Source organism: Herpailurus yagouaroundi, unplaced genomic scaffold (assembly GCF_014898765.1).
Source record: "Herpailurus yagouaroundi ecotype Mexico unplaced genomic scaffold, PumYag 29, whole genome shotgun sequence".
Classification (NCBI taxonomy): Eukaryota; Metazoa; Chordata; class Mammalia; order Carnivora; family Felidae; genus Herpailurus; species Herpailurus yagouaroundi.
Genome location: NW_024412377.1, coordinates 122,570,727 through 122,580,314, shown reverse-complemented (window position 1 = coordinate 122,580,314; position 9,588 = coordinate 122,570,727). Strand labels below are relative to the sequence as shown.

Genomic DNA, 9,588 nt, shown 5'->3' with positions numbered 1-9,588 from the left:
CCCCCCCCCCCCCCCCCCCCCCCCCCCCCCCACAGAGGATCTGAAGCAGGCTGCGAGCTGACACGCAGAGAGCCCCGATGTGTGATGTGATATGCGATGTGATGGTGAGATGGAGACCTGAGCTGAAGTCAGATGCTTAACCAACTAAGCCACCCAGGCACCCCTGACTCCCCTGAAACTTAACTAATAGCTTACTGTTAATCAGAAGCTCTGCTGATAGCATAAACAATTAACACATATATTGCATGTTTTATATATTATGTAGTATTACATACTGTATTCTTATAATAAAGTAAGCTAGAGAAAAGAAAACGTTAAGAAAATCATAAGGAAAATACATTTACAGTACTATACTGTATTTATCAAAAAAAAAAAAATACACGTAGAAGTGGACCCCCACAGTTCAAAACCGTGTTGTTGGAGGGTCACCAGTAACTCAGAAACAGACAGACGGAGGAGAGGCTCCAGGCAAGGCTGCGGGTTAGGGGGAGGGGGAAGCTTCCAGGCCACTCTTCTAGCACCTCCACTGTGTACACCGACTAGGAAGTTCTCTGAACCCTGTCCTTTTGTGTTTTGCGGAGGCTTTATCACATGAAATCATTCTTCAGTCCCTCCCTGCTCCCCAGAGCTGTGGGTGGTTGGGGGTGGGGGAAGACCGAAAATTCCGATCCTCCTATCACTGGATTGGTTCCCCTGGCAACCAACCCCCGAGTTTAGGTGACCGACCAGACTTCCCAAAAGTCACTTCATTAACATAAGAAACAACACCTTTGTGGCATTCACCACTTAGGACATTCCAAGGGTTAGGGGCTCCTGGCTGGCTCAGTCAGTAGAACATGTGATTCTTGATCTTAGGGTTGTGAGTTTGAGTCTCAGGTTGGGTGTAGAGATTACTTAAAAATTAAAAAAATCTTAAAAAAAAAAAAAAAAAAAAGCAGTTCTAAGGGTTTTAGGAGCTCTGTGCCAGAAATGGACGAAGAGCAAATGTGTTACTATAAATCACCACATCATACCGTATCATTAGCATCATCGCCCCCTCCTCCTCTTCTTCACCATCTTCATGGCTGAGCATCCCACGCATGTTACATACATCCTCTCAAGTCATCCTCAAGCATCCATAGAAGACAGGCCCTACCATTATCCTTGAACAGACAAGGAACTAAGCTCAGAGTGCTTATATCATATGCCCAAGGTCACTGCACTGTCTGATCTCAGAGCTCAGCTCTTAAGCGCAGCACTATACTTGGTCTCCAAAAGGCTACAGCCCAGAACCATCACAAATCCCTAATCCCAAAGGACAGCCTCAAACAGGGTGGGGTCTGCATGCCTTCTTCTCAAGAAAATAATGGTAATACAGTTGAGCCCTCCATCATTTTGATAGTAGCTTTCCTTTCACACTTAGTAAAGGTGCTGCAATTACTGTGGCCACCTCTGGCAAGAGGAAATTTAAAGAAAGACAGAATCATAGGATGTCAGGCTGGGAGAGACCTAATGCTACACCTCTCAGCTTGCAGGTAAAAAAAAAAAAAAAAAAGGTCCACAGAGGCTTCCCACACCCACCTAAAGGCAGCCACCTAAATTTGCAATTCGGGTCCTCTTGATATTTCTGCCCATGTTCTCATGCCTGAGCTGGGTCCTTTGCAACCGGCCTAGTTGCTGCTTTAGTAGATTTCCATTTTGAATTTCAGCTCTCTTACCCGCAAGCCCCTGGGAGCCTCCTGCTTCCTCTCATTTCTTGTGTCTTTAAAGAAAATTCTCCTTGCCTGGGCTCCCTCCCATTGGATTTTGTCCTTTGGAGCTGGGCCTGTCTCCCTCCCTCCCTCCCTCTCCTCCTTCCTCTCTCCCTCTTCCCACCCAGACATCTTCCTCTTCCTTATTCAGAAGGGGGAACAAGACCTTCAGAGGCCTCCAGCCCAACAGTAGCCACCTGCCCGTCCCCCACCCAGTCTTCGGAGCGAGGGGTGTGGGGGTTCTCCGGCTGCACTGCGGTGCCTCTAGCTACAGCTTCTCCCCCTCTCTCAGAGTTGCTGGAAGATTATTAGATAATTTTCAAATTTGTAAAGCGCCTTAAGCTCCTCGGAGGAAAGGTGGTATATGAGTGTAATAACAATAACAATCCTATCTGTCAGAGCCATTGAGAAAATGAATCTTGTTATCCTCAGGAACCAGCGGTAGGAACCTCAGCAAGAAACATGAAAATAAAGCGTGGAGTGCAGTCTCCTGACCAATCAGAGGAGAGGAAAGTGCCACCGCAGGCCAGGGTGGCATTTGAGACCCCCCCTTCCCCCAGCTCGGTGCTGGTGGAAAGGGGCTCTCAGAAAGTTACCCAAATTGCCTCTGATGCTTCACCAATTAAAATGACTTTAGGACAAGTTGAAATCAACTTAGGGAGCAAAGCATTCTGATTTCTGAAACCCTCCACAGGCAGCGGGGAAGGCAAATGTCTGAGCAGGTTGTCACTCACTCAGGAGTAATGATGGGAAAATCCATCACAGTAACGTGATTGAGTTTGGTGAATTAGTAAGGATGTTTACACTGTGCGCTGGAAGCCCGAGTGGGGCCGGCTGGGCAGCTGGGGTTTTTGACATGTGTGGCAGCTTCACTCCTAATGAGGTTCTCGACTCACCACTCACCCTGGCTGGACTCACTGTCGCTGACTTCAAGTTGGTCTGTTTCACTGTTGAGGCAAGTGGCTGAAGGCAGGGATGGGCTCTGGAGTCAGACAGGATGGCCTTTAAGTACTGGCTTTATTATCACCAGCCCTGTGACCTCAGGCAGAGCCCTCCACTTCTCCAAGCCTCAGCTTTCCCATCTGTGAAATCTGTGAGATCATAGCACCTAATTCATAATGCTACTGAAAGGGGAGAAATGAAATGAGCTATCTATTAACTTTTTTGTCCACCTCCCCAAGCTCAGCCTGGTCAGAGAGAAAGGAAAGTTGCTTTGATGTCCTCTCACCTAGACTATTCATTCCCCTGAGAAGCAAGAGGAGTCAAGGAAGATAGAGTCATGTGGGAGGACATAACGTGCTCTTCAAGTCCTGATGCTGCATCCCCACTGCTGTGTGATCTCAAACAAGTCACTTAACCTCTCTGAGCCGTGGTTTCCTCATCTGTAAAATGGAGCTAATAATACCACCTCTGTTACTGAACAGAATTTCTAAAAGTCCCAAGCAGATGTTGTCAGTATGCAAGGGAAGACAAAATATGGGGAGGGAGGGTGAGAACAGGTTGCCCTACCCGGTCACCATGGCTACCTGATGGAGGAAGGAGATTCAGAGGATAACAGAGATTGGGTACGGAGATTGTGAAACCCAGGATAGGAAGCAAAAGGGCCCAACTTAGGGAGCCTTGCTGGGAAGGGCCCCTGGAATTCATGGACCACGCTTACTGAGAACCCACTGGAAGAAATGACACAGTACTGCAGTATGAAGGACTCAGGTCAGACTGTAAACAGACTTCCAGCCAGTCAGGCAACAACAAGGGCACTCCCTCCTGGGGTCTTTGGCTATGCCTGAGCAAAATCTCCCCCGTGGAGAGGCTAAGCCTGACTGCAGGAAGCAATGCAGAAGGATGGACAGGGCAACCCCGAAGATGCTTCTGCAGGGCCAGAGAAGGAGGCCACAGTAGTCTGGCAGATCCTCCCCGGGGTTCTCTTTCAAACCTTGTCCTCTGGAGGCCTTTCAGAACCTATCCTGACCTTGAAGGGAAGTCACTGGGCCTGTTCTGGAGCAGGGGCCACGTCCTCACAGACATGCCCAGGTCAGCGTCAGGCCACAACTCTATTATTTAAGGATTCCACAAAAGAGCAAACCTCCGGGCCTGGAAGAATGGCCGGGATCCTGACTCTTCCTGCACAGGAAATGCAGCGGCTGTGCCGGAGCCCTGGCTTGACCTGCTGAGGACTCAGAGCCCCTACAGATTCCCAGCCTGAAGGGGCTCCACTGTGGCTGAGATGATGACACCTGGGCCAGACTGGGCTCCTCCCTTCCAGACTGAGCTGAGACCTACCACCAGACCAACTGCTTGTGGACTCTGCAGTGATTTTATTGTGATTTCCTAGTTGTCGCAGTTAGTAGCATTAGTTTGTTAATTACTGTATATTTTGAAAGTAAGAGAAAAGGGAATTCCCACCGGAGATTTGTTCTTGGCTGAAACAATGTGATGTGAGGGAAGGGAGAGTTTGCGCAGGGCGGGAAGGGGGGGGGTAGTAATGAGCTTGCTCTGCTGGTTTCTGCTCCTCTTGACAGGGCCTGGGGCCAGAGATGGGGCTGCATGGAGAGGCAGGGGCCCTGGCAGAGCCAAGCCCCTCCCTCCTCTGCAGCACCACTTCTCAGTCCCCAAACCTCTGCAGCAGCCCCCTGCCACCCCTCCCCCCCCCACCCCCTACACTATTATCAGAGTGAGGCATCAGGCCTAAGGGGTTTGGAGCTGCAGGAAGGGCCCTGAGGCTAAAGGAACCAGACCTGAGTGAAATAAGACACTGAGGAAACCGGCCTGTGACAGGGGGCAGTTGATTGAATAGGATGGAGTTTTTCATTAGGAAATGAAGCTGGAATTTGGGGAGAGGCTCTTGCATTTAAATTCAGCAAGAGATGGGGCGCCTGGGTGGCTCAGTTGGTTGAGCGTCTGACTTCAGCTCAGGTCACGATCTCGCGGTCCGTGAGTTCGAGCCCGCGTCAGGCTCTGGGCTGATGGCTCAGAGCCTGGAGCTTGCTTCCGATTCTGTGTCTCCCTCTCTCTCTGCCCCTCCCCCGTTCATGCTCTGTCTCTCTCTGTCCCAAAAATAAATAAACGTTGAAAATAAATAAATAAATAAATAAATAAATAAATAAAAATAAATAAATGTTAAAAAAAAAAAGAAAAAAAAATTCAGCAAGAGACTACATCCCTAGAGGGAGAATGGGGGAGTAGCAACTGAGGTTGTGCACAGAGACCTGGCTGGGGAGGCCACAGGGCTTGATTCTCGGCCCTCACTCTGCTGGCCACGTGGGAGCGTGGCAGGCCCTGGCCGCCCAGAGGAAAAGTGCCTTTTGATAATCTGTCCAATAGGAGGGGTTCACTGTGTGCTGTGGGGCCCTGCGTGTTCAAGCTCCCCTCATACCCCAGAGTCATAGAAAACGGAAGCTGGGATGGGGCCAGGGACCCTGGAGGAGTTGGGGGCAGAGGATGGAGAGAAGCCGTTAGGGAGGGAGAGAGAGAGAGAGAGAGAGGGAGAGAGAGAGAGAAAGGAAGGGAGGGAGACTGAAGACAGAGAAGGGTGGAGGATGAGAAAGAAGTTCATGCAATCTAGAGGAGGTGATTAAAATCCTGGAAGAAAATGTGATGGAGAGACTTTCTATCTTCCTATTGAGACATTTAACCTAAAAGAAATGAGTTAAATAATTTATACAGAGAACGGGTGAAATTTGCTTTGATCAAATTAAAAAATATGACTGTGGAAATAAAGTGTCCGCCGCGTCCTTTCCAGGCGGCAGAAAGAGCTGCCGAGAAACAAAATGACAAAGACATAAAAATAACTAACCCTAACCCGGCGAATATTAGTACCATATTTTTTGGGAGATTACATGGCGTCACTGTGGGCCACGCAGAGAAATCCTCTCTAAGCACCAACAGGAGAGGTTTTGCTCATTGAGGAAGCCCCATAAAAACAGAAAATGGATAAAATTTTCCTTTGCAAAAACTACCCTACTTCACTCAGGGGTTGGCCCAAAAACCACAAGGGATCAAGTTAAATTTCCCATTCGTGCATTTCAAAAAAGGAAGAAAGCTGCTCACCTCCCCCTCTCAAACTCGGTATTTCTTACAGCCGATCCCTGTTCCTCTCTCATTTACGCTCTCCACACACATTGCTGTAAAGAAGCATCACAGTCTGGGGCACCTGGATGGTTCATTCAGTACAGCATGTGACTCTTGATGTTGGGGTTGTGAGTTCGAGCCCCAAGTTGGATGTAGAGATCACTTAAAATAACAAAGCAATAGAGAGAGGAAGGAAGGAAGGAAGGAAGGAAGGAAGGAAGGAAGGAAGGAAGGGGAGGGAATAAGGAAGGAAGGGGCATCACAGTCAAGCTCCAAGACTCCTGAGCAAGGGGTTAGCATGAATACTATTGACTTACCAGCTCTGAGCCTCAGTTTGCCGCTCTTTAAAATGGGGCCAACACCCTCTGTGCAGCATTGTAGTGAGGATTAAAGGGATGTTAGAGCCTGGTGCACACCTGAGCTGACAGTAAGTGTTAGGGACTATCTCTTCTACCTTGACCTGAAGAAATGTCCAACATGTACAAACAGCCTCCAGGAATCCTCCACCTGATCTCTGCCTCTACCTGGGAAGTCCACCGTGGGACACTGTTAGTCGAATCCTGGACAGAGAGTTTAGGTTCGGGGACACCAGTCCCTCTGACTTTGGGGGTCCAGTGGATGAAGAAGACACTTTTAGTTCCAAATAGCTGGGGAGAACATCTCAGGTTAACCCTCCAAGGCTGTAGTCTCCAGCTGAATTTAAACACTTCAGTATCTGGCTCAAATTCTGGCATCACCTCCTAGCTGTGTGATCATGGCCAAGTTAACTTAATACCTCCAAGTCTGTCTCTTAATCTACAAAATGGGAATAATTTAGAACGGACCTCATAGGATTGAATGAGATAAGGGATATATACGGCATGCCTAGTGGGTAGTAAAATTAAGTAAATGATGACAGATCTTATTTTTTACAATGACCTTGGAGAGACATTCAAGATCAGAGTGAGTTTTCTTCCCATGCCCTCAGTTATGGGAGGAGGGAGGAGAATCAAACTGACCTCTATTTTGGTTACAGCACAAAAAGGGCTGTGGCCAGCTTTGGGGCCACCTTTTTTTCCCCTTAATTTATTTTTGAGAGACACAGAGAGTGGGGGAGGGGCAGAGAGAGGGAGACAGAGGATCTGAAGCAGGCTCCGCCCTGACAGCAGAGAGCCCAATGCGGAGCTCCAACTTGGGAACCGGCACCTTGAGATCATGACCTGAGCCAAAGTCGGAAGCCTAACTGACTGAGCCACCCAGGCGCCCCTCTGGGGACACCTAGAATAGGTCTCTGACACTAGGGAACCAGGGTGAAGAGGGAACTCAGCCCACTGGTACATGAGGGCTGGAGGAATGTTCAGCCAGTGAGATTGGGGGTGTCTGGGCATTGGAATGGCAGGCTTCAGATTCCTGAAGGCCTGTCACTTGCCAGAGGGGGATTGAGAGTGAAATGGGCTCTTCCTGAAGACCCTCTTGAGTATTAGGAGCTTTGCAGCAATAAAAGAGGCTGCCTCCCAAGGAAGTGAGTTCCCTGTCTCTAAGAGGAGTGTAAACAGAGCCTGGAGGTAATAGAGAGAGGCAATGAACATCCCTCAGGACCACATTGGATGTCCCCTGTGCAGCTCTCAGGGTGTGTCAAGAGGTTTCAGGATCAGAACCTGCCTAGTCTGTGTGGAGGAGTCTGGCAGGGGGCGGGGGTGGGCGGACGTGTCTTGAGGGTTTCTGCCCCATCCTTTTTTTCCTGTGCTCCTTCTTTTCCTTCTCTGAGTTCCGTTCCCCTCTCCCCACCCCCACCTCTCAGAGGACCCCTGAGAAAACCAAAGACCATATGGGAATACACTCCTTGCATACTGTGGATCCGTTCAACTAAATGGTGTGAAGGTAAAGGAGGGAAAGGCAGGTGATGTATGTGAGAGAGAGAGAGGGAGTAGGAGAGGGAAAGAGGGAGAAGAAAAAGGAAGAGGAGGAGACAGAGAAAACAGAGCAATACATAAAGAGAGGGAGAAGCAAGATAAACCAAAAAAGAAAAGTCAGAGAAAAATGCTGAGAGGGAGACAAAAAAAGGGAGACAGAGGAGATTCAGAGAGAGAAGGCAAGACAGAGAGTGGAGGCCGGGCCCCCACCTGCAGCTGAGCTCCTCTCTCCTGGCTGTGACGCCGGCTGGTGGCTGGTGGTGGGTGCGTGGGTGGGCCCCGGGCACACGCGTGTGCGCACACGGGCCTGGCCGCTGAGCCACCCTGTGTCAGTGCAAGCGTGTCAGCCCCGGGATGGGGATGAGCCGGCTTTTATCTCCTCCGGCTGCACAGGATTTACAAGCTTTTGAAATACAGGATTAATAAGAAGAGGCCGGTGTTTTAATCTATAATGGAACAGAAAGTATCATTATTGTTAAATAATGCACAGCCTGTCGTTTATTAAGAATTAATGGCTTATCGAGTGCTCAGGTTGCTGCAGCCGCCTCTGCCCTCCCAGGCCTGGGCTCCTAGCCGCTGGCCTGGCCGCACCTCCCAGAGTCCTACTAGCCACAAGCAGGCTGGAGGGGCAGCAGCCCGTCGACATAGGTCTGGAAGTCTCTATGCTCTCATCCCCAGACCTGGACTCTCTCAGTGGCCTTCCCTCCCTTGGCTGTAGAGTAAGGGGAGATACGAGGGGCAGAGCCCTTCTCATGCCCTCCACCTGGATACATCTCTCCCTTCTGAGGAGACATAAAAAAAAGTGTCCTGACCCATTCTACCTCTTCTTCTAGGCCTATGCAAAATCGGTTTCCCCCTGTCACACTGAGTCCTCTGGCAGTGGTGACCATGCAGACACTAGGGAGGCAGTGCCTCCCCTCTGGGCCCTGGAGGAAGGGATCACACATTTCCCAGGAGAAACAGAATCACCTAGGGGGGCACCCTGGCTCCGGTCACAGGGAACAGCATTTCTGGATAACTTGATCTGTATCAGTTACCTCACAGACATCCTCTCCTTCTAATCTCCATCACCACCCTAGGTAGCATTGCTTTCTCCATTTTATAGATGGAACACTGAGGCTTGGGGAAGTTAAGTACTGAAAGCCACACCACAGATGGCAGAGTCATTTTCATGCCAGACCTCAGATACCAGCTGTGGGCTCCCCCCTTGTCTCACAATGGGTGACCTCAGGGGTGACACCGAAAGAACCACTGTAGGGTCTGTGTGTCTGTCGCAGGGTTGGAGCTGTGATACCAGTGATGCCCCAAGCAGCAGCAAACCCAGCATCTCCACCAGCTGGGAAAGCTGACTCAAGGAGCCAGTGAGTGCCTGGGTCAGGGATGGCAGCCAAGGAGAGCCTGACACCCGACCCGGCATCACAGGCAGACTCCATCCTGGAGCCCCTGTGACTGGGAGCTCCTTGTCCTCCCCTGCTACCCATCTGTATGGTTTGGGTCTCTGGCCAGAAATGCCCATGTCTGGACACCAAAGCTGACCAGGTCTTCACCATATCTGAGGCAACGATCAGAGCTGTGTGACCTTGGGCAAGTCACTCTACCTCTCTGAACCTTTGTCAAATGGTAATTTTGCCTGCCTCAAAGAATTATCTGAAGTAGTAAATGAGAAGCAGTCAGTGTTGATATTGGCAGCTGAGAGTGGCATTGGTACCAGGTCACAGATTCCAGTGCAAAGCACACTCCCAGCACCCACAGCCCACCAGTCCCTACTCCAGCCACTCATTCCACATGCAAGTTGTGAGCGTCAGCTGTGTAACAAGTCTCCACTTGCTGCACACCCACTCTGGCTAGGCTCTGTGTGGGACATAAGTGGTGAGCAAACCAGAGGCAGTGCTTGTCCC

The 9,588-nt window shown here is 50.1% G+C and overlaps 1 long non-coding RNA gene across 1 annotated transcript in view; it reads left to right on the top strand.

The window, feature by feature from the left end:
- LOC121016638 (uncharacterized) overlaps positions 1-4,137 on the top strand; it is a 104,113-nt gene extending 99,976 nt beyond the window's left edge. Inside the window, exon 5 of the long non-coding RNA XR_005784392.1 lies at positions 2,912-4,137. This is a non-coding gene — a long non-coding RNA (uncharacterized LOC121016638). The remainder of the gene's footprint in view (positions 1-2,911) is intronic.
- Positions 4,138-9,588: the final 5,451 nt, after the last annotated feature.